Consider the following 25,667-nt stretch of genomic DNA (forward strand, 5'->3'; position numbering starts at 1 on the left):
GTTCTAGCATGCACACGCTGAGAATAGGCCTGCTTAATGTTTATTGTCTTCCAAACATCTTAATCAGCTCCACTCAGCACTGCTAACCAGAGGTGCGCAGCAAAGGATTACACATCCAATTATGCTGTGCATATTACAACCTCCCGTTAAACAGCAGTGGGAGGACGCTGCTATGAATCACAGAAGAGTAGCAAGCCACAAATAATACTAACATCCAAAGAAGCTTCTGTCGCTTTCTCTCACTGTCTCCAAAAACACACACATACACAAACACACGCCCTCACTTTTAGTTTCCCTCCTTATCTCTTTCCTGAGCAAAACAAGCTAGGGGGAAGTGGGGCAAGAAATAAGTGCTCAGAAAACAAAAGCACAGTAATATGAAAAGCAATGGAGTATGGCAGGAAGGGGGCAAGAAGGGCCAGCCTCAGTGGGGAAAAGAGACAGAGAGAAAGAAAAAGAGTGTTGAAATTATCTCTTCATTATCAGCAGCAGCGCACACACGCACACACACACACCACACACCCACTTATTCATGCACACACACGTAGCATATGATCACTCATAGCATGAGTGATTTCTCATTTCAGACAAATGACTACCACCTTTGTCAAGTGCAGCTTGTGAATGTGATCAGTCGGTGGGGGTTGCATGGAAGCAGTTACACCAGAGCTCATGATACACTCCAATACTGTGTATTGTGTAGAAGCACATTAGGAACAGGGCTGGGTGATATGGTTGGAATCAGCATCATAATGTTAGTAAGGGTATTTTTCGATGTCAACATGTACATGTTACCAGGGAAATGCAAATGTATGCAAAAGTCAACCCAGTTTAATGCAGTTCATAATACTTTCTTTGTCCCTTAAGGGGCAATTTGAGGCAAGTGAGTTTCCAGACTCAAGTACACGTTAACAATTCATTTACACACATAAAACAATCTAAAAATACAAATATGACAGCATTTACCAAAAAAAAAAAAAAAGAGAGAGTTGAAATACACAAGAATTAAGCAGAGTGGGCAATCCATAGCTGGCAAACAACATCCACCAACACCACAAATGCACATTCTGTGAAAAAGTATCAAAAGTGCAAGTGCATCAATACACAAGCTAAACTACTGCGGCTGTTCACAACTCTAAATGCTACTGGAAGAAAACCAAACTTCCCTCTTTTTGTTTTACATAGAGGCAAAATAAAACACATTCCTGATGGCAACAGCATAAAGTAGTCATAGAGGACATGCTAATAGTTGTATATGTCTTTTGGGGGATTTGTTATCATATCAGATACGTTTCTGTACTGTGTGCGTGAATGATTCTCCGCTTAAGTTAAACAATAATGGATTTTGATGCAATACTGTGGTGACACTTCATCCTCTAATGCCGAGTCTATCCTGTACGAAAAGTGTAGAGGGCAGTGCTGAACAATATAAAGCAGCAGCCAGGTGACGTCTGGCCAGAGATCATCTTCATTATTCAGCAACAGTCTGAAAAAGGAGAACAGAGCCATTACTCCTGCTCTGCGGGCACGGTGGGGGATCTTCTCTCCTCCTCCTCCTCCTCCTCATCTTCAGTTATATGGCCACAGCTTTTCTTTCTCTCGCTACTATGTTCTTTTTGCTCCCCTTTTCTATAGCCCTCAGACATCATTAGAGCCACCCAGCATGCAGCTCCTTTCCACCACCTTCCATTTTCTGTTCTATCATTTTCTTCTCCCCGTCCCTCATATCTCAACCCTCCTGCCACTCTTCCGCCCTCCCTCCCCCCTTCCCTCCCTCCTCCTCCTCCTCCTCCTCCTCCTTCCTGGGGCCCCGTGCGGGAGCTGCCATAACAGGAGGTGGAATGGATTCATTTGCTCTAATGTGGTTTGGGCTGCAGCGTGGCACGGCACAGAGCGACACTTTCTCCCAGTGCACAGGGCTTCTCTCCCTCTCTCTCCCTCTCTCTCTGTCTGCAGTTCATGTGTTTTCAAACAGGCCAATCAACACCACTCAGCTGTGCTGGCCTCTCTCTCCGTCTCCCTCCCACAATCTCTGCTCTCAGTGTGTCTGTAAAAAGCCACCAGCCCTCTCTCTCACACACACACACACTATTATCTCTAGTGGCAAACTCCCATAGGTTGACAGTCCGTTTTTTGCTCTCATTGCCTTTATTTTCTCCTGAGCACTCCACTCTGTCCTCAGCTACCTTTTCTTCATTTCATTTTTTTTTTTAAACAAACCTACATCCATCATCATAACTCTGTATTTCTGCTTTGTTTTGTTCTTTGCATTATTTTGTAGACTTCCTGTTAATCCTCTCCACCACTAATCTCTCCCCCTCTCCTTTTCCCTCTCAGCAAAGCCAACTATTAGTCATATCACTCCCTCCGGCCTTTATAAAACTCAACCCTCCACACAGCATCATATCCACCAGCCTTTATAAAAAAAAAAAAAGAAAAAGAAAAGTGAAATGACTTCTCCCAGGGGTGGAAAAAAAACAACTCTAAATGTTGCTGTTTGTTTATCTTCTGTTTTAATGTGACAACCACAGGAGCACCGGGCAGCTATGTGACACCCAACACTGCAATGCAAACAGCTGTGATGTGGGGATATGTGAGCTGTTCTGTTGCTGTCTATAAATACGAAGCTTCAGTTGTGGGGGTATTGCAGGTATGCGCCACCAGATACCCCCGGGAGCAGCCGATTATTTCACCACTCGATGTGTGAGATCGAAAAAGAGCACCATGTACTCTCTTAATAGTCAATACTGTGCATTTGGGTTTCAGTTAGGGATGCACAATATTTAAAGAGCTCAGTATTAAAATATTTGGACCTGAATACCTGAGTATCAGTAGCATGACAAACTTACAAGATTTTAGGACTACATCTAACAGGTATTTTCATAATCTACTTATTATTCATTGATTCATTTTTTAGTCTATAGGATGGCAAAAAAAAAGAGAAAACACCACAACTTTTGAGAGTCTTAACTGATGTGTCCACTGAATAACAACCAAAAGTCACATGGTATTACATTCACAGTGATGCAGAACTGAAATAAACAAATATGATATGTGAGAAACTGCAACCAGGAAAGATTTTGCATTTTTTAAATTTAATCAGTGATCAAAACTGGTGTTGATTACATTTCCGCTAATCATTTGACTGATTAATCATCGCTGTTGCTCTAAAGCTGAAATTTGATGACTGAGTGTAATGCTTCTTGAAAAATACTAAATGATTAAACTACTGATTGTTCCAGCAGAACAAGAAATATTTTAGAAAGTATCATGAGAAATGTGAAACAGGTAGCGTCTGAACTCTCTTGGGTCACTCTCACTGCTCTCAGTCATTTTCAGCCACAGCAGGCAGCCGTTTCCAGAGAAAAAGCTCTACCTACCTTGCACTAAATGGCAGACAGACAAAGTTACCAACTAGCTGGTGAACACAGAGGAGTATTTAGCTACTAAAGAGCAAGTTATTTCATTCAAAAGTTGGAGGAGATCAAATACAGAGCTAAAAGTTCGAGAATATTACGCTTACATTTACCTGGTGGTAATGTCAGTGCTGTTTTTACAGCTTGTGGCCAAAAAAATCACGTAACCACTAACCATAACGCAAAAGATGCCAAATCACGATATTCTGTTAAAATACTATCCAGCTCCAGTGTAAGTCAGCTAGGGGCTGATCGCACGCTACTTTTTTTTTTCCTTTCAAATATCTGCGGATGTGTGATCGCATGTTGGTCCACGTGTCTGTGTTTTTGTTTTTATTGTCTCTAGTGCATTAACAGGGAGAGGCCATCTATCTAAGCATGAGACACGAAATCAGGTCATCCACGAGCAGAACAGAGCTTGAGCGTCACATGATGAATGAATGAACTCCTTATTCCATAGAATGTTCCAGTTGCTGAGGACTATAAATACCAGCTGGGGAAGACTGTACGTCCTGGCTGCCACACACCATTTTCCACTGTCACGAAAGGCAAGATTCTATCACTTGTGATGCACAACGGATGAAGCAAGCGTGTATGAGCGTGTGTGGAGAACGCAAGGCTAACGCATAACCTTCATCGCTGTACCAGGCCATTGTAGGACTGCCTGAAATCCTGAGCCCATTCAGTGGAAGAGTGCCTAGATCTTATGAGCTTTGTTAAGTGGAATAACAGCAGTCTCGTACATTTAAAGAAGAAGAGGAAGAAGGAGAGGAGAGGAGAGGAGAGGAGAGGAGAGGAGAGTGATTGACAGTGCAGGCTGACAGGCTTGTGTAAAGCTAACCTTATGGGCCTGACTCCAGCAGAGGTGTTAGCTCACACGCCGCCCCCTGTGACTGCTGAATGGGTAAACTGACAAATTCCATGTCCTTCGGTTTCAGCACCGGCAAACTGCTGACCCAAATGCAATTAAACCACATCCACCGGGGTGAGTGTAACACATCAGTGTACGGTAGCATATGAATGTGCATGTGATAGTCTATGCGAGCAGAGAGTGATGTGCAGGAAAGGAGAAACAGGGGAAGAGGGTGAGACTCACAAAGAGTGCGTGTGATCTGCTCAGTAAGCCATGAAATGGTATTGGTGTCATTAGAGAGAGCAAAAATATATCTGTGCCAGTCTGTCCTCCACTCCCCTTGTCTTTTACACTCCAAAAGCACAATCCTTATGAAAAAAGCAGCCAGCCCAGACTCTCTGCACTTGGTGGAACAAAACGTCCTACAGTGCTGCAGCTCCTGCAGAGCAACCTTTATTTCTCCCTCTGATCTTCTATGGAACAAATCCAGTTAGCCATTGACAAAAAAAAATATTCTTGAGCATTTCCAATTAGAAATCATGCTGAAATCAGTATGAAATGACGCGTACAGCCAGTACAGTGCAGAACTGAATATGCCATTTATTGAAAAACAGCAAAAAAAAAATGGTTTTTAGACAGTTGTGCGAGGCCTGCTTCATAAAACCATTTTTTTCAGTGCATAAATCATTAGGAAAAAGCCTTGCTCATTCAGTTACCGGACAAAAAACAAAAGACTGATCAACAGCTCACAGCTCTGAGTAAATTCAGTGCACAAAGGACATAGTCACTGGATATTTCACGATCTAACATCAGGGGAAAGTATCATAAGTATCAAAAATACATAATAAAAACAGACAACTCAACAAAAATAATTTGGCAAAATGGCTTCATCAGATCACAGATAGATTTGTTTTCTTGTTTTGAGTTTTGGAAAAAAATTTTTTAGCTATTTTTTCTTTAACCTTCCCAACTGCCTGTCATTAACTTCTCTTAATAATGACGAAATTCTTCAATACTATGCCATTATCCAATTATTTTATGTGCTAAAATAACACGTTATTCAATGTTAGGATTAAAGTCAGTGCCATCAGGTGCCTGATATGTGACTAAGATTGAATTTATTAAAGGCAGAATCTTTCCAAGGGTCTTATTCAAGGACACTAGAACGAGACTGGTGTTTGCCAGAACATGCACCAGGTCCTCTGATAGAAGAACAGTCTGCGAAACCAGCGGTGCAACAAATACAAACAAATCACATTTTCAAGCTTTGCAAACTCCGAGCGAAACCCTTGAAAAGTGGATTTTTACCGAAGCAGCTAAATAACCTTAGAGACAGCGAGAACTTTCTACATGGATAGAAGAGAGAACGATGCACTCATTCATCTTGTTCTGTGTGTGCATGTGTGTGTGTTCACCACTCTGTGTCAGAGTGAGGGCATGAGTAGCGGAGAACACAAAACATCTGCTTGCTGTGAAAATGAAACAGCCTAATGGTGTACACAGAGCACCAGTTTTATTCACTGAAGGGACAATCCACACAGGTACTATTTGGCACAGTGAGCGCAAAAACCAGCACTGAAAGGCTAATGTGCTTCACTGCAGCTTTCACAAAACAGTCTTTTAGCGTTACACAGCACTCCGCTAGTGTGTGTGTGTGTGTGTGCACGCATGTTTATTTGTGATCTCGAGTATTGTTACACAAGTATCCATCCTATCAGCTTATCTTCACGCATGCATGTGTGCGTAACATGTCAAAATGTTTGACATAGCAGGCAGACACAGAAACACACATCCTAAAGCCTCAGGGGGCTTTAATGTGTGTATCTGTGCTCTGATAATGTTTTTTCTGTCTAAAGTGTTATTCCACTGTGGCTCTTCTTGTGAGATGCGAGGTATGTAGAAGGGAGTGCAGACAGACGAGTAGATGGCGAGAGAGAAAAGTGTAGTGGGAGGCAGGGAGGGACGCGCAGGGAGAGATAGGGGGAAATGGTTGCAGAGCAGGATGGAGAGAGAGAGATGGCGAGAGGTCATCCCTGGGTAATTTGTTTTGGTCCTCTCAGAGCGCAGACACACAGGGAGCAGGTAAACCAATTACAGTGTGACATGAATCACTAAGACCTACAGGCAGCCACACAGCTGGCCAGCCAGCCAGCCAGCCATCCAGAGCAGGCCAACAGCCAAACGAGTGCACGCTGTCTCTTTCCCTAACTGCTGGTCAATCACAAGCCACAGCCCTCGCTCCTCCCTTGACCACGACTGCACATCTGAAGGGGAAAAAAAAACAAGCATCATTTCCCCACGGCTTCAGAGCTGAGAGATCGTGTGAACCTCTGACGGCTCTTAAATGTTTATCTCCAGTGGATCTGAATGTTCTTCTGAAGAAAACACTTTACGTTGGCTGCTGGGAAACATTGCGGATTGACCCCAACACAAAAACCTAATATGTAATGCAATGCAGATCACGCAGATCAGGTGGAGTAGCATTTACTAAAACTGGGACTTTATAATGGCTTCATCTGCGGTAAATCAATATAATCTGACAGTATGTGTTTTGGTTTCTCACTTCCATTCCATTTTAAAACCACAAACAATAATGATAATGATACGGCTCCTTTGAAGATTGACAGTGTTGGACGTCAGATCCCAATGGATGTCAAAGCCAAGCCAAATACTCCAGGGGAAGGTTCTAAGTATTTACACGACAAAGACTTAAGCAATTACTTTAATTTCCTTAATCGTCCGACGGCTGTCAGAACAGAGTCATGTCAGGCCTCAGTCACATCAGCGCCACCGGCTATATAACAGAGAAGCGGGAAACAACTTGTAAATAAACAATCATCTAGGTCCCTTTCTCTGCGGCAACAGCCCTAATCCTCGACTTGATGCTAAACTGACAGGAGCGTCATGAAAATCCGCCCCAGCATCAGAAAGGCAAGAGAATGAAGTTGACAAGGATAGGGATTGGACTGGATTAGATATCGCCTTGGCACTTGGTTCTATTTGATGTGGCCTTGCTGCACGTTGTAGATTCAGGAGGGGTAAATATTTGATGAAGGGCGTTATGGTGTTGGGCTTGCCGCTGCCAGGGGCTGTTCTAAGGGAGCAACTAATAAAGACAGCAGCAGACAGGTTGTCGATCACCGCTGGGATGCTGGCTGAGCAGAAGTGGCTGGATGGCAGGAGCGGAGCCTGTCGCCCCCTCAGTGTGTTTACCAAAGCACCGGGTCCCTCTAATGTTAGCTCAGTGGGCAAAGATAACTCTTCCCTTGGCTGTACATCAGTATGCACTCTCATACATTTGCACATACACACACAAACACACCGAGTGGGCACCAGTGGGGGCTACAGAGAGACACAGTTGGAAGAGATTTCCTAAGATGTTAAATCTACCATCTTGCTGCCCCTTGAAATTAATAAGGGCCTCTGAACTGCTCTCTGAGAGCCACTAACTGGCCATTTGCACTGTCTGGCTCCACTGGAAAAGACACTCCCTGCTTCCTCTCACGAACCCTTTGCTCTCTTTCTCTTCTTTTTTTTTTTTCCCCTCTGTCTTCCCTCCATCACACCCGCTGCTCTCTTTCCTCTCTCTGTTTCACCCCACAATTTCACTATTTTTCTTCCCGCCATCTCTATTGTCTTCCTCCCATCTCCACCCTCTTCATCTCAGTCCCCTCTCCTCTCTTTCCACCAACAGCCTGCCCTCCCTCCGCCTCACCCCTCTTCTGACTCCTTGTTCCCTCCCTCCCTCTCACCTCCTCCTCCTCTTTTCTCTCTCTCTCTCTCCATTCCTCTGGCCCTAAAACCAGCCCCTCGGCCGCCCGCTTGCGCTCACTCAGATGGCTGTTACCATGACAACCCTGTTCTTTCAGCTCTCGCAAAATAATGAAGACAATGTGTTTTCCATTTAGATGAGTTTTCTGGCGCAGCGGGGAGATATGGAGTGTCCATCTTGCCTCCTCTTTCACTGCGGAGGAAATGTAATAAAAAAAGGGTTTCTAACCTCTCTCTCTTTGACACTCCTTCGCTCTGCCTCCCTCCCTCTCTACACACTTGCACACACACAGATTAGGGTGCTGTGTAAGCCAGCTGGGTGGTAAAGTGAGCACTGTGTTTTTACCAAAGAGGAGAGAACAGCAGCAAAAAGGTAACGTCTGGCTGGTATTGCAACAAAGCACATCATCTGCAGCATTTTTTTTTTCTCCATCTGCAGTGTCATCTCAGTGCATGAAAACTGACTGACAGATAGTGGTGGGACTTTGCCGATTAAAAAAACAACTGCAATGAAATCACAGCGGCCAACTTGTTTGTGATAGATTACAGAGTCTTGCTCCCTGTTGTCAATTCCTCGGCTCTGACAATGATAAACTGTGAACATTTCAAGTCTTATTTGGGGTTTTTGGGACTTAGCGATGATATTTTCACAGTATAATGCTCCAGTGCGGGAATAAATGCCATGACAACTAAAATTGATGGAAAGAGCTTTCTTTCTTTCTCCCGCTGGTGTAGATTTATTAACTTGCACAGCACACAGGGGGACCTGCAATCCAACCACTTGTTAAGGACTGAAAAGTAACAATTACTCCGCTCTCTGAGAGGTAATTCAGTTGCACCATACCGGCATTTTCACCCAGGGGTTCAACATAAACAAGCAAATCCTGATTTTTATTGCTTCATTTCTAATGACAGCAGTGTTGCAATAAAAAGCTTTGGATGTGAAAGAAAAACTCGACTTTGTATGGTCTCTATGTCAAAGTTAAAGGTGAAATTACGATGAAATAGCGAGTTTTGGCCTCTGGTTCCTTGTTGCATGTATTATAAAACACTGTTAGGACTTTGCAAAGCTTTAAATATGCTGTGCATCCTTTTAAAAGTCAAGGCAGCTGATCTGCATAGGTCAAGACTTGGTTTTCTGGATTGCACACACTGACATATTTTATGTTGCATTAGATAAATATATAGCCTTCTGCCCGAGAGAGCAAAGAGACACATACTGTATGAGAGAAATAGAGAGAGGGGGCAGTATAATATGTGTATGTCTGTGTGTTTACAGTGGAAATAGTGAGTCTGGGACACTTTCTTTGGGTCTCTTTTCCAGTGTTTATGGAGAGCGGTGAGGAACAACACTTCCTGAGAGGAAAGCCAGCTTTCCGAGCCCAAACCCTCTTCCAAGCCCCGCAGACGGGGAACGCTCTGTCTCCAATTTATGTTTTCACCCAGTGCCGCATAAACACGAGTGAAGAAAAACCAGTGTGTGTGTGTGTGTGTGTGTGTGTGTGTGTGTGTGTGTATGTGTATGGGTATGGGTGTGTTTCAGATAGTGTACACACACACACACACACACACACAACAAAGGCAGGCAGGCAGACTAATCACGGACAAATGAGCCAAAACATCTGAGAACGCAGTGATAGCCCAGCACTCCCAGTGTTTACCAGCTGTAATAGACCTTTCTCATGAAGAAGCTGTTAAAGGAAGATGACATAAAGAGGGTCAAGCTTCATCAAAATCACAGTCCACTGACCTCCTCCTACTCCTCTCTCAAGTTTTCTCTCCCCTGGCCTGTCAACACCAGTGAAAGAGGAATTTAAAAAGAAAGCTGGGAGGAAAATATCTTCTCCACTCCTTCTCACTTTCACCCTCCCCTCATTCTTAATTACATCCAGATCAGACTATTAATGAAGTCAGTCTCATTTTAACAACACCTACAGGGAGCGAAGGAGGGCTTTCCTCAGCCAGCAAGCACATCAAATCAAATCTGGCCCCTGGACTTGACAGGTTTTGTGACCAATTAAAATGACACACTAAAGTAAGGCTAATGATTATTCCCACTGTCAATTAATCTATGTGTAATTGTTTTTTGACTAAAAGAGTCCTCTACTGATTTAACATTGACGGACTCATGAAGGGCAGTTAAACAAAAAAAAAAAAAAAAAAACAAAGCATGAAAATCAATGCAGCAGAGCCAGCCTCATCAAAACATGGTGCCTAGATAACCCACAATGCAATTCAACAACAGCTGACAGTTCATGTCCGGTGAGCTCACCTCTTTCTAACTCCAACACCCAAAGATTTCAAAAGTTTTCAAACTTTTGGTCTTCAGACCCAACTGAGCCTGACTCAAGTGACATCACTTAAGGCACAGATTTCAGCCTCTGGAGCACATGTGTAGTATTAATCCAGACCTGAATACAGACATGGATATGAAACATTTTTCAAGTTCATGCCTAATCAATTCATTTTTTTAGTCCAGGAAATGTCACAAATTCACCTTTGGCTAAACGTGAAAATTATATAAAATTGACAAAAGCAGCAAACTCTCACCATTCAGACACTGAAACCAGTGGATTTTTGGCATTTTTGCTTGATAAATTAGTTTAAAAAAAAAACTAATGGAGATTCAAAGTTGCTGTTGATTAATTTTCTGTCTCCTGTTTCTGATTGATTAATAGAGTCATCATTTCAGCGATATGCGGAACCAGCTGAGCGAGATCCGTAGCTGTTTGTGTGACAGCGCCGGGGCATTAGCTCACTGCTGTTTGAAGTGCAGCGAGGTGGTGACAACTCGCCTTGTGTGCTGATGTGTACGTTTAAACAAACCTAATCACGAGCTACAGAAACGGCGTCACATCACCGGCTTTTCTCGCGCTGTTTACTTGCCTGCTGTGAGGCAGAACTACCCGTATTTGATCCTCAAAGGGCGAACCACAAGTGATGCACATACAAACGCGTGTACAAATACAAGATGGGATTGTACATTATATAGTTCCATATGTATACAGGGATGGCAGCCGTTTGATGAGCAGGCTGCCAGTATGGGGACTTTAAAGTGCTCCAGTGATGCAGTTGCTTCCCACACGCATCCATATTTGATGTACAGCATGTGGCGGGAAACAGCCTCTGTGCTCCAGGCGCTCTGTTCTTCTCAAGACACTCCTGTCAAAAAGCACGATGGCACGATGTGAGCTGCAACAGTCTCATCTATATGTTTACACACGTGAGACCATGCGTGCATCTGTGTGCCACGAGGTGTGTGTTTTTCTCTCTCTGTTATATCACTGTCCACTGCCACCTGCAGAGCACAGCAGCATTAAAAAGTACACACACACACACACACACACACACACACACACACACACACACACACACACACACACAACACAAATCCCAACAGATCAAAACACTGCACTCCATCAAATCCAGTGAAAAGCCTGTTTACTGATGATCTGGTGTGAAGACAACAGGCGGCTATGGTGGGAGACGAAGAGAAAGGGAGAGGTGAGGGGTGAGAGTGGCTGAGGCAGTGAAGCAATCGGGGAGTGGCCGACTGCAGGGGCTTTTATTATCAGCCATTGTAAAGGAGCTAGGTGGGATAATTGGTCTCCTAAGCTCAATGCGCAGCATGCATTTTTAATGAGCCCACACTGTTGCTCATTTAATATATAGGCGAGAGATTGCAGATAAGAAGAAACACTGTGAAATGCTGATGTTGATAGAGAAGGGTGGGCAGAAGGAGAGAAAGATGTTTAATTATTCCTCTGTTGTTAATGTTATTAGAAGCTTGTTGCATAATTGTTGTATAAATGTCTTATCATGACAGAAAGACCTCTCCTGGATCAATTGTGTATACTGTACGTAAAGATGTGTGTGCATGAGCACGCATGTAAGCCTAAGTTCACTGCAGGACTGTTTTTTTTTTAAAAGATATTTATCTATAACAAATCCAGAATGTTTTTGTGTTGTGTTTGCGTCATTACATATTTCACTGTGTCTCCTGCAGCGATAATTAAAGTGTCAATTCTCTGTTGTCTAAGTGAACAATTGTGAGAAAGCTGTAATTAAAAAATAACAAAATTAGTTATGGTTGTGTGTTTTAAATTTATATTTTGTGTATGGACAAAATCACTGAAACAGCAGCTGATTACATTTGTCATGTCCTACGTGATGTTAGTTATATTGTTATATTACCAACATTGGAGAAAATATCCTTATTGATATCCTGATTTAAAACACTCTAATCCAAGTTCGCTTCTGGTAAGCCGACAACTCGGAGAGGCCAACCCTCTTCAGCCAGAGGCTGTGGGGTTTGTATGGTTAGCAAATAAAACACACACCCCAGCTCCAGCCAAGACTTCTGACCTGTCAAAGCACCTCGTAATGTTCCTGCTGACCTCAAAGCAACAAAAAGAGCAACCCTTCACATTACAGCAGTCTCAGACGGGCTTTAGAGGTCTGCGCTGACCAGGAAGTTAAGAGGCTGGTGACAGGGAGCAGAAGCATCCGAGTTTAAGTGAATTAAGAAAACTAAGTTGTGTTTAGCCCCGGCATGAGTCCATCTCTCCTTGTTGGAGGGCATAGTGCCTGGGCTGCCACCTCGTAATAGCATTAAACACCTCCCAAAGTGATGTTTGGGAGTGAGTACATTGCTACCCAAAGGCTGAAAGGGCTGCTTACAATAGCGGACTACACTTGGACTTAGAACAAAAAATGGCTGGGAAGAAGTGGGGAGAATTAAAGACGCGTGGCAGGAGGGATAAAGAGAGGACAGGAGGCAGAGAGGGGAGGTGGCAGGTGGAGGGAGTGTGATTAATGACAGGTCTTTTTTACCCCTTTCTCTCTCCGCCTTCCCTCCAACAGCACTTCCTTCAGGGACTACACAGACCTCCTTCAGCATCCTGCTCCGAAGCCCCTCCGTGAGGTCTCCAGTCTGGGTCCATCCATCAACCCTGCTCTCATCCTGACTGCATGAAGTAGTCAGCTACAACAGAGGACCCCACTCCCCTCTGTAGTAACCCTAACACAGCCTGTTAACAAAGCCCTTGTCTGCTCTCTCTGTCTTCTCTCCACAGTGGTTGCAACTGATTATTATCTTCATTATTGACAAATAGTTTAGTCTATAAAATATCATAAACCAAACTATTTTATGATATTTTATAGACTAAACTATTTGTCAATAGTTTAGTCTATAAACTATTGACAAATAGTTTAGTCTATAAAATATCATAAAATAGAGAACAATGTTTATCACACTTTTCCCAGAGGACACAGTGACATCTCAGAGATGCTCATTTTGTCCAACTACAAGTCCAAAATCAAAAATATGTCTCTTACAATGATACAAAACATTGAAAACAAGTTTTTCCAAGTCTTTCTTATAAATATGATTTTATACAAAACATTTTTTAGATGAAAAAAAGAAGATAAAGCTCTCAAATGCAAAATGTTGTCACACAACATAAGGAACTATACAATAACTTTAGGTAAATGAAATACAGAATAAAATTATTCATACAATTCTGATTTAAATCAGTAAGTAAAGAAGGTACTACACGCCACCATTCTTTCATAAAGGGCAGTCTTTTTGAGTTTCTCAGACAGAATGCATGATGCATCTTTAAAGCAGCTTATATATTAAAAAAATGAAGGGCTTAACCACGACCTACGTGCTCTGTACATGTTGGTACACATGTCAGGGTTGGTTGAAGAGGGTGCGTAGTCATCAGGCCACGGCCGTTCTCTTTGATGTGAGTACAAAAGCTGCCCAGCAGATGTGAGCAAGCCACACACCTCCACCTCCACCACCAACACCCCCACCCCCAGCCCGGCGGCCAATCCTCTCCTCTGACTGACCAACACACACAAGCGCACACACACACGCAAACAGAGATGCAGGGAGCTGAGCATAAGCATCTGGATCACACAAATGAATTCTATTTTCTGACGGCAGACAGACGGATCTGCCGGACGGCCGCCGCTAATCTGCCACCTCCCCTCTCCTCCCACCACCACCTATAATCCCTGACAGAGAGACAGACAGCAGGAAAGACAGAGTTTAGGACAGAGGGGACTTGCATAATGGTTAAAATAGGCTTGATCTTATCCCCGTAAGTGAATTGAAATGGACTGCTCACTGGCTAAATAAACACTTGTTGGCCACTTTGCTAATGCTACTCAACACAATGGAAGATGGATGATGTTTCATTCACACTCGCGGCTGCCTTGTTTGATTTGCTGGCACAGCAGAGTGTATATAGCAGAAGAAATAATAAACTTTGCAGTGCAATGAAAGCTGCAGCAGTGTAGGTCTCACTCAGCTCTTGTTAGGCGACAGAAGACTCAGCTGTAAACACGCTCCGAACAAGAAAACACACAGCCAGAGCCATATTTCTTCCAATTAAGTGTAACTGACTTGTAATTTAGCCCAATCTCCTGTGGGTTTGTATGTGAGCCCGCCACAGTAGTGAAAGGGGAGTGGACATAAATATGAGGTGCATGAGTATGTGTCTTGTGTGCTACAATATGTGCTTTGTATTCATTGCAGATAACAGGAGGCCGTTGGAGGAGAGAAAACAGCAGCCATTGATTTTGTGTGCTGGGCAGGCGTTTCTCCATTCCAGAGTCTGGTCGATACACACACCGAGAGAAGGGAGCACCGGTGTCGGGGGGTGGGGGGGGGGTCTCTGGACACTGCGCACACACACACATACACATACACATATGTATTGGCAGTCAGCAGCGAGTGGACACGAGACCTGTCAGGTAATCACAGCGATCTTATTACCTGCCGGCACATTCACAACCACACACGCATGATCAGAGGCAAATACCACCACTTTGCAAACACAAGCCTGAATGAAGGCAAAATGAACAAATGGACTCAATAAGGCAATTTCTTTACTGTGAGCGGGGCAGGAGAGGGTGGGGGCATGTTTCAGCATTAAATCCTTTATCAAGTGGCCGGCAAATCAAACATTGATTTCCATGAGCCACTGTGCCGGGGGCAATAAGGATCTCCCTCATCAACTGAGGCAGAGCTGGACACACACACAGACACACAACAACAAGTACACAAACACGCGGACAGCAAGCACTAAATGAACTTTATGTCAAATAGTAATTGCCGCAATCTGAATAGGAAAAACATTAGCGGGGCTATTCTGTTTGTGGCTGGCCTGGTTTGGACACCGGGCAGCTTTGATCAAAGCTTCACTGCCTCGGCTGGACAAGTGGCCATTAGAGGGGCACGCTGACAAATATGATAGTTCAACTCATGTTTATGTTTAATGCGACACAGAAGAAAATAACACAGCTTTCACTAGAACAGCTTCAGGTGAATTTTTTGACGACATGTCGAATGTCTGACGACTGTATTTTGAGGTCCAACAAACACGTTGAACACTTCCTCCATGCTGCTTTCTACTCTTTATTAACCCTAACTCCATCGCAACTGTGACGTCAAACCTGACACAGCAGAAAACAAAAACAAAAACATAAAGGCAAACTCGTCTACAGGAAATGGAAAGGAGTAAATCGCCTCTTTTTAGTGGGTTTACCCACAAATATGTGATAATTTCGGTGTAAAAAAGGGTATAGGTTATTCTCAAACCAGTTTGCTCCCATGAAATTAGACTGTTACCTAAGAGCATGTCAGAGACAGAGGATGATGGACAGACACACACAGAGGAACACAGAAACACACGCATGTGATAGATACATGCACAGGGAAGCAGAATGGAAAAACAGGCTCAGGAAATTGGCAAGTTCTTGAGGTGTATGAGAGGTAGAGAAGGGGGGGGGGGGGGGGGGGGGGGGGGGGGGGGGTTGAATGGAAGAAAACACAAGGAGAGAAAGACTGACAGAAAAAATAAATGTGCCCTCAGTGACTTTACTGTCACTGTTCTTTTGTTTTTCAGACACACCAACACATCAGACTGTCAAGAGTTTCCACTAATTATTAAAGTCTCCAAGTCGTCTGAGGAAACAATCAGTTGTTACACTGAGTTTTTACTAAGTCTGTCAGGATGTGGTGGCGGGAATACTATGTGCAAGTAACTTTTTATCTAATTTCACACATCTGAGCCACACTTTTGTGAGAATGTTTACACATTAAAATTCAGACCAAAAGATGGTGGCAGACATGGATCCGGAAGCATCTGTTTTTAGTCACTTTGCCACGTATACAGTTCACTGGTGAATCCCACTGTCATTCACAAAATGTCATTCAGGAAAAAAAAAAAACAAGAACAAGGCCACTAAAAAGTTTAAGGAATACCAAAATGTTCTCCTTTTCTACCAACATTCTGGTGTATACACACGGACGTTTGAAGCATGCTTGCCGATGTTTGACTGGGATGGTGACTCTGAATAAAAAATACTCAAGGAAACAACACAAATGAATGTGTGTCTGCGAGAAATTATTAAGAGCTGAAACAATTAGTTGATAAATTGTTCAGAAAATTAATCAGCAACTATTATAATAATAATAATTGTTTGAGTAATTTTTGAAGCAGTTCTTCCCATGTGAGAATTTGCTGATTTTTCCTTTGTTTTATATGATATTAAGGTAAATATCTTTGGGTTTTCGGCTTTCGGCTGGATGACATGGGGGAATCTGAAGACATCCCTTTGGGCTACGGGAAACTGTGAGGCATTTATCACGACATTTTATAGGAAAAATGATTACTTGGTCAATTTAGAGAATAACCAGCTGATTAATCCTATAATGACAATAATTGGCAGTTGCAGTCCTGGGATGATTTGTCAAAACGTAAGCACGAGGATGGTAGAATGTGGATAATTTCAGTAGTTCACTTGGGGGGGGGGGGGGGGTAAATCTGGTATATTCATTTTAATCTTGTTTTTTTTATGTAAATAATGGGAAATGTTTTGTTTTCCCATTGTACCAATGATATAAATAATCATCAATTTTGCATAAGTTTAGACATCGACTGTGGCCTTGCACATGTTATGTGTATGTATTTGTGTGGGTGTGTGCATGTGTGTGTGTGTGTGTGTGTGTGTGTGTGTGTGTGTGTGTAGGGTTGCCTATCTAAACCAGTCCTTCCCTCACCATACCTCAACAGAGTAAACTTTAACCTCTGAGGCCCGCAGAGCAGGACAGATGACCCCTGCTGAAATCTGAGCCTTTTGGTTTCCATGTGAAACCAGACAGACACCTCGCCCCCTGGATTCCTCGCTGATGCATGCGGACTCACACACACTCGCACACAGGGACGCACACAAAACACACACAGACACACAAAACACATGCAATCAGGAACACCTGTTCGGTCTACACAGACATGCACTAGCATACACACGGTGCACAAACAATTCAACAGGCACATAAAGGCGCTTTCACTGACGCACAAAACCAACATTCAACAGAGTCTTGTGTATGAATTTCCTCATACGCACAAGCAGTTCTCACTTTAAGCAAGCATTTCTCAACATGAGCAACAGATATTGTTACGACTCTGTCTATTGTATCTGCTGCAGTGGCGAGTGTGTGTCTGGAGAGAGTGTAACAAAAGAAACACAGTAAGTACGCACCGCTCATGTTTCTCCAGCAGATATGTCGAGTCTTTGTTAAAGAACGGACAGAGTCGAGAACAACGTGGAGAGAAGAGGGGGAGGCGGAGGAGGAGCATGAAGTGAGACACTACTGTGTTTCCAGCTCTTGATCCATTAAAAAAGTGGACTCGCATATGTTCATCTATATGTGGCTTTGTGTGTGGGTGATAACTTCAACAGAAATTGTGAAAGACAGAAATCTGAAAAAAAAAGTCAGTCAGCCGGTGCAGTGGTGTGGCTCACTGATGTGTTTTTAAACACATTTTAGACAACAATGGAGGCAAAAAGGAAAAAGCTACACCAGGCTGTGGATACACAGAAAATACATGTAGGATCAATTCATTGCTGTTTTTTGTCTTTTTACGGGATTTGTTGACAGTCAGAAAAAAAACACAGTGTCACCAGGTTTATCCTTAAATATTACTGAAAGTAACTGTACTGAAAAAACTGTCTAAAAAAAAGTCTGTCTCTAAAGTACCTGAGACAGAAAAATGGACAGGGACAAATGAGGAGATTAGGTTTCCCTCAAATACAGTAGCTCTAAAAACACACGCATTAATTATATGAAATTATATGAATGAAGTTGATAGTAGAGACCTATCTACAGTATTAAAGGGCAGGTCCACGTGAGTGCATGTATGTAAGCATTTCCTTTACACAGTTCATTAAGAGGAGCCACTTCACCACTGGCTGCTGTGAATGGGAGGAACAGCAGCTCCGAGCACATTGTGGATCCACTAATCCTTCACTTATCTGAGCTACGTCAATACTGCTGCATTCTTTGCTTTCCCCCTGTGCTTCCTTCTCCTCAATTTTCTCCCCACAGCCCTCCTCACCTTCACCATTCCCGCCCTGCAGCTCTCATTCCAGCCTTGTTCCCCCTGCAGCCCCCCAAGGTGCTGCTTGAGATCCATCCCATCTCTTTTCCTTCCTCTGGACAAAACAGAAAAAGGTGCAGGGAGTAATAAGAAAGAGCAGCAGGGGTGGGATGGCCCTAGTAAGGTTATTAAGCCTCACACAAGGTTCACCACAGGGCCTCTGAGGTGAAGCCCCAGGGGCTGGGGGTAGGGGTGGAGGGGGGTTCTGTTTTTGTGTACGTGTACGTGTTGAGAGGGAAATTTATGTGTTCATGCTGGGAGGGGTGAATGACGAGGCCACCCAGCTTTTACTGGCACTAACAAACTAGTTTTCACTTGATATGGTTTTCTGAAGGCCAACGATGATATACCTACTACTATTTATTTTTAGCCTAAAGCTGCCAGTATTCAGTGCTTTGTGCTGTTAGTTAATATCTTCAAATGGGATCATATTCACACTGAAAAGGATCAACATTCTGCAGCTCCTCTAAAACTGTATTCTCAGAAAAGAAAGGCCTCTTCAAACACAATTTAGGCCATCACGTAATACCAAAACTATCCACTGAAACCTAAACAAATTCAACTCATTTAAGTGGGTTAACAGCTCCTTGAGGCAGCGTGAGGCATGTTTCATTGCAGGTTTTACAGACTGTCAGCCCCTGTAGCTGGCTGAGTAAAAAACTCCCACATCAAGCCGTAAAAAATTCTTTGGTTTCCTTTTTCATAGAAAATAATTCAAGTATATACTGTACGTGGAAATTACCGATGGAATCAGACCAAAATGCTGCATTAGACTGACGTGGACTAACTGAGAGGAGAGGTCCAGTTGTAACTAGCTCTATCTTTACAGCAATAAGGATAAAGGCTCTTCACACAGGATTTGGCCTGACCCACCACTCTATAGCTGGGAGCTGATACTGCAGTGTACAGGCAGTGGTGGATCATTTTTCATCTCTAAATCTGCTTTGGCATGGTCAGGAGTGCCAGTGTGTGTATGTCTGAGGGCTGGGGGGTGGGTTGAGTGGGGGGCATGGCAAAACACAAAAACACGGATGGACTCTGAGACGGAGGGGCTGCCAGCCAGGGTGCATTGTGGTCCATCTCGTGGTTGTTATTTTTTTTTTATTTTTTTTTTTTTTTATTGGTGCTACTCTGACAACACAAGGCTGGGTCTTCCCTCGCTGCTCAGCTGAGCAATCAGGTCACCTCATCTTGACAGACACAAACACACGCACACACAGACGTAAACACGCAGCGACATACACACGCATGCACAGACACACAGTTCATGCAGCCTGCAGCTGTTGCCAATGATGTCAGTCCTGATTTGGCCCAACCAGCCTTTTGTTTCACAGCATGAACACACAACAGAGGAGGAGGCTTCATTTGGCAGTGCAGCAAGAGTTTTTCTGTCTCTAAGATTGTTTGGATTAAGGATTAGCTACTGGTTGCAGAGATGAAAGCCCGAAAGCAAAACAAAGACATTTTTTGTGTTTGAACAGTTAATAGGTTAGAATATTGACAATAACTTTGATAATCAATTAGGCTGTTTAAATCATTTAACAAGTAAAACGCTAAACAGTCCTTGACTCCACCTGTTCAAATGTGGTCAAATGATTTGCTGTTATTTTCTGATTGATATCATTGAAAAATCAATCTATAAATCTACAAATCTATAGCTACAAAACTATTGATGAATAAAAAAATTATAAACAATCAGCATGTACACGCACAGGCAAAACTTTAGGATATAGCTATGTGTGTTTGTGTATGTGCACACAATGTAAACAATTTTAGAGCCACTTAAATTTGGAGAAACCTGAAGCAAAAGCACCTCATGATGATAAGTTACACGTTTCACATATTTTTAGATTTTAAGTGGAGCGAACCAAGTTACATACATGGTAAAACTGAATAGAAGGAACAAGCATACAGGAAAATATTACACCAATTTCTGTGCGCTGAACTGTCAAAAAAAGCAAACAAATATAAAAAGCTACAAGCTCTCGATAATTGCCGGCCTCCACAGCAGGTTACTGACACCTCATCGTAATGAGTTGTTTAAAAACTTGAAAAGTACAAAACTGACTTAGTATCACACAAAGTTAGAGACCGCTGCTCTAGTCAAAGGCCCCCCCCTCCCCGTCTCCAACACAAACACACACACACAAACACTCTCCGCCTCCAACCCCCTGATGTCTGTTGGCAGAACTGTCTGAGGAGCTTAATTGGTACTTTCTCATTTTTTCCTCTTTCTCACTCTCTCTCTCTCTGTCTCTCTAACTTTGTCACTCTCTCATTCAGCTGTGTGTTTGTGTGTGTGTATATGTGTGCAGATGTACCGTATGTCTGTTCCAGCCGAGGAGAAGCATCAGTGTCTGTGTGTCTTCATGGCAAGAGGACAAGAGCGTGGGTGCCACTAAATGAAACAGAGGCCGAAGCAACTGCGCACTCTGTGGCAATGTGATAGGGCGAGCCAACTCGGTTAACCAAATCTTGGAATGAGCCTTGTCTGAATTAGATGCACACCATAAACACACACACATACACGAGCAACAGATACACACACACACACAAGTTGTCCCGGTGCCCAGGCAGCTTTCCTGCTGCCGATAATGAGGAGGTTTGGAGATGTGTATTTGTTTGTGCAGATCTAAAACACACACTTTAATGGCTAACTCAATGGCCTGCACTCTCTGCCAATCACACACCAGTTCCAGTCAACAGAATCAGCATTCTCCTCACTTTCACATTTGTGTACAGTCGCTTTTATTATTGCGCGCTCAGAAACACACACACACACACACACACAGAGTCACATATCACACCTGCTGACACGAGATAGAAACATAGCATGAAACACTCTTCTACTGAGCTATTATGCTGTCAGTGACATTTTCGAAAATAATCCTACTTATCCTGACATTTCATGCAGCGGCTGGTTACAGTACATACTGCTGTACAAGCAGCCTGCCTCTTGATCAGAGATGTGTACCGTGGAAGCCCGGCAGCCAGGGCTGCTTGTTGGAGCAATGATTTGATTAGGTTTACGTTGATTACAGTCTTGTTGGTTACAATATACGGCTCTATCAGAGAGAGCAAGAGGGAGGGCGGGAGGGAGGGAGGGCGGGAGGGAGGGAGGGAGTGACTGAGAGTGGGATTGTCAGTTTGTCAAGCTGTCAAGAGCAATGCTGTATTGTACTTTTGTGTTTAGCTGAGGTGTGCGTGGGTTGGCGAGCAGAGATTCAAAATGAATCAGCTGATATCAAAGAGTACCAGTGAGGATATTAATACGAATCTGTTAGCAGTTATCAGCACTCAGGAGAGCGATACGATGCTGTGCGAGCACTGGCCCCTTTGAATCAGATCACGGCGAAGGAAAAGGAGCAGCACATCTGAACGGCTCCCATTTCACAAACAACACTATCACAGACAAACACTTTTAACGGCAAAGCGCCTTGTCTCGGCATTGTGCTCGAAAGCTGTAGACTTTGCAGCACAGTGGCGCAGCAGCTGAGAACAAATAATCTGAAAAGCCTCAAATGCCCTCTGCCTCTGTAAGCTTTATGAAATATTAACCAAATTAATCTACAGTCTTTTTTTTTTTTTTGCAGAGAACATACTGTACTGCCACTGATTCCCTGTAAACCAACAATCATTCCTGAGATTAATTCTAAGAAATGCAGCAACATTTTTTTTTTTATCTCTGAAAGCCAGGGACAAGGTGTAATTATTCCCTTCCATATATCATGTTTTCTATTAATTAGGTCTGTGCCAGTGAACATTGCTCTGCTTGTTTAAGCGACGGCCACTGAGCCACAGGAATCTCTCAACACAGCTTTATTCCTAACAGCAAGTGTGCCGGGACACGTTATTATAACATTATGGGGCTTAACAGCCAGCAGCGCAGCATCTGATTGGAGGTCAGATTCGTGTTGTACCCCGTGAAGATATTTTTAAAGACCGATATGATACCGTGTTTAGTAAAAGCAATTTCTAGAGGCCTCAAGGCAGAACAAAAGGGCAGAGTTCACAGAGAGCGGAAAGAGCTTCACTCCAAACATGTGACCAGAAAATGAGGGCCGCAAAGTAAAATAGAAAATCATTTGAAGAGATTTTACAGATTGCAGATTTAATGTCCGTCTGATGGAAAAAAAAGAGAGAGAGAGAGAGAGAGATCAGAATTAATCCTCTTAGCTATTTGTTTGGTAATCTGATTTAGTCTGATTTTTAGGCTGCTATCTCTGGTTGTGGTTACTGATGCTGTCTCTGGATTGACCACAGCCATTTTCACCTTCAGCTGCCCCCCACCCCCACCCCCACCCTCCCCGTATATTAGGGTTTGGGCTTGACATATAAACAAAATATCTGTATATGTAAATCCCTAGCGCGGTTCACCAAATCCAGCAATGTGTCTGCTTATGAAATGATTCCCCACTCTGACATCGCTCCAGAGAGGCATACTACGGCTGTCCCTGCTCCAAATAAATGACCTACTTTGCACATTAACACACATTTACATGCAGGCTAGATCCAGGGCAGCTTCATACTTTCTGTTCCCGGCTCAGACAGTTTTTGCTTTAAGTGCATCGTGGCTCTTGTCCAGTTCTTAGAAAACGCAGCCCTTTTCTTATTCTCCTGCCATCTTGGAGGGGATCACTTAGACAGGAAATCTGAATGGAGACGGGTTAAACCATATTTCCTTTGAATCTCACTTGAAAATAGGTGCACGATATATGCGCCAGGTTCTCTAGCAGAATTGCACTTTTATCGTGCAAGCGTGCTAAAGGAAGGTGAGGCTGGCACAGAGGCCCACCTAAGGTGCTCCCAGCTCAGGCAGAGCTATTTCCAGACAACTAGCCCCTCCCGTCTCCTCCACCTCCACCTCTGGTGGGGAAACCACACATCTGCACAGGCCCCAGTCACAGACATGACTCAAGAATGGATCCATTATTCACACAGGCTGTTAGGGGACTGGCACACAAGGGCGGGATGTGGTAGCGGGACACGAACACTCACTTTTACTTAACTTTACTTACTCAGAATTGCTCAAGCAGGCAAAATACATAATGAGAGATAAGCAACTTTAAACAAAAGAGAAAAAGTAACTCAACATTCTGTGTATTATTAGACAAGTTAAGCAATGTCATATGATTATCCGCAGTGTGATTTGAGTGATGTAAAGTAACTTCAACAGCTCCTAACAGCAGCAGATCTGCCATCGCGTCCATGTGCCTGCTCAATGCTGAAAGTCTACACATGAACTATCAGGGGTCATGTGACTGTAGACGTATGCAGACACACAACACAGAGCAACGCAACACAATAGTGCAGTGAAAGTGAACACAGCTTTAGATGCATGTCATATCAAGTTCAGAGATCGCTTGACAGCACAACACAGCTCCACACAACTCGACACTGGATGAATGTGTAAGTGCTCCCTCTCTCACTCCTCTCAACACACACACACACACACACACACACACAGAGGCCAGATTGTATACGAGTTTGCTCACGGACCACGATAAGAAAATGTGGTAAATGCGTAATCTGATATGCATGACTTGAGGTTTCTCTCTGCCTTTCTTTTCCTCTTGGAAATCGCAGGTTGCATCCATAATTTACACCAGCCTCCGTCTGTTTCTCTCTTTTCCACTCTGCTCCCTCCCTGTTTTTTCTCTCTCCATCTCCCCTTCTCTCTCCTGGCAATCTGGCTTTTGCAGCTTTGCTCATTAGCATATTGCAGATTGTGCAGATGCCACCAAAAATTATTCACCTTCCAGCACTTTGATGCCGTTTCACATGTATACAAACTACGGCGTCGACATTTTGCACAGTCTCCCAAACAAAAGCAGAGGGACAAGGTCTCCTTTTACTTAGATGTGCTGGGACCATAAAGGGATGTCTTTTAGTCTGATGTTTCCTCTCAGCGTCATTCAACCCAATTACATCATGCATCACGTCAAGCAAAGATTTTTGACACCATGATGATGTGTTTATTCTCATGCAAGGTTTAAATGAATACTTAATTTTCGTGTAGTCCAGGGGACAAATGAATACGTAATACAAACGGCTTTTTGAACACTGTGTTCACATTTGTTTTTGAATCAAATGGAGCCTTGTCCTGCCATTTGTTGAGAAGAAATGGATGGAGGATAGGATTATGGGAATTAGCAATTGTCCTCTTCTTGGAGATTGATATTGGTATTGATAGAGGCAGATCAATGGCCATACAAGGTGGCTAACCATTGGTTCAACACTGCTTACCCTGCTGTCCAGGTTTCACACCCTAGGGACAGTTTAAAGCCGAGGCAGAGGAGTATCACCGCTGTAGTATACATGCAAGAATGCGGTCTGTAAACATCCTTCAAATGGGCTTTTTTTCTGAATCGACCACATCAGAGGAAGAACTGTAATACAGTGAAACACAGAATGAGCTGGCATCACAACTTGTGTGGGCTCTTAAGACCGTCTGACCTGTTACCTGACAAACGCCAGCTGTCTGCCATGTACAGAGGAAATGCCATCGCCCACAAACTTTCAATCCCAAACATCACGTATACATGTGCTTTCATTCAAAACAATGGCCGTCAGCCTCTCACTGCGATTAATTCAGCATGTTCTGACGTGTATGTGGTCCAGTATTGCTCTACGAAAGTGTCACTATAAAACACAGAGTAGTATCAATTTAAGTATCACGTGGAAATAAAAGGACTTAATGCTTTTCTTCACGGATGATTTGACTTTGAGTGTTTGACAGCACACAGACTTCTCCCTCGGTTACTATTTAAAATGATCACCAGCGCATTATGTTCTTCACTAAACCTGTGTGTTTAGTGGCTGGTGTGACACAACAAAAACCTAAATCCAAACCACAGCCAGTCTTATCTTGTTTGCAAAACCGTGCTGAAGCAAATCTGTATCACCGTACGAGCTGATGCGTAACAGTTCGGATGAAGACATAGGTGATAAATCAGGATCCTTACCAGTGCGGATGAGGACGTTCCTGTGTTTCCTATTAGGCAAAATCCGTTTCTTAATCTTCATCAATCACCGAGCGAATCTAAAATGAAACAAAACAGAACGCAACGCACATCAGGGAGTGTGACAAAACTCTGCTTTTTAGTGATAGGAAAACAAGACTTAGGTGGCATCATTTATCAAGATGTAATAAAGCACCCTGTCGTGCAT

General features: G+C 43.4%; 1 protein-coding gene across 4 annotated transcripts in view; it reads right to left on the bottom strand.

Moving 5' to 3' along the window:
- The window catches only part of zmiz1a (zinc finger, MIZ-type containing 1a), a 96,076-nt gene that overhangs the window by 34,840 nt on the left and 35,569 nt on the right, over positions 1 to 25,667 (bottom strand). For 3 of the 4 annotated variants that reach the window (XM_041049208.1, XM_041049209.1, XM_041049206.1), the window contains exon 3: positions 25,463 to 25,539. The exons of the other annotated variant lie outside the window; for it this stretch is intronic. The gene's annotated coding sequence lies outside the window, so the exon portion shown is untranslated. The remainder of the gene's footprint in view (positions 1 to 25,462; positions 25,540 to 25,667) is intronic. 4 annotated transcript variants of the gene reach the window in all.

Source organism: Toxotes jaculatrix, chromosome 11 (assembly GCF_017976425.1).
Source record: "Toxotes jaculatrix isolate fToxJac2 chromosome 11, fToxJac2.pri, whole genome shotgun sequence".
Lineage (NCBI taxonomy): Eukaryota > Metazoa > Chordata > Actinopteri > Toxotidae > Toxotes > Toxotes jaculatrix.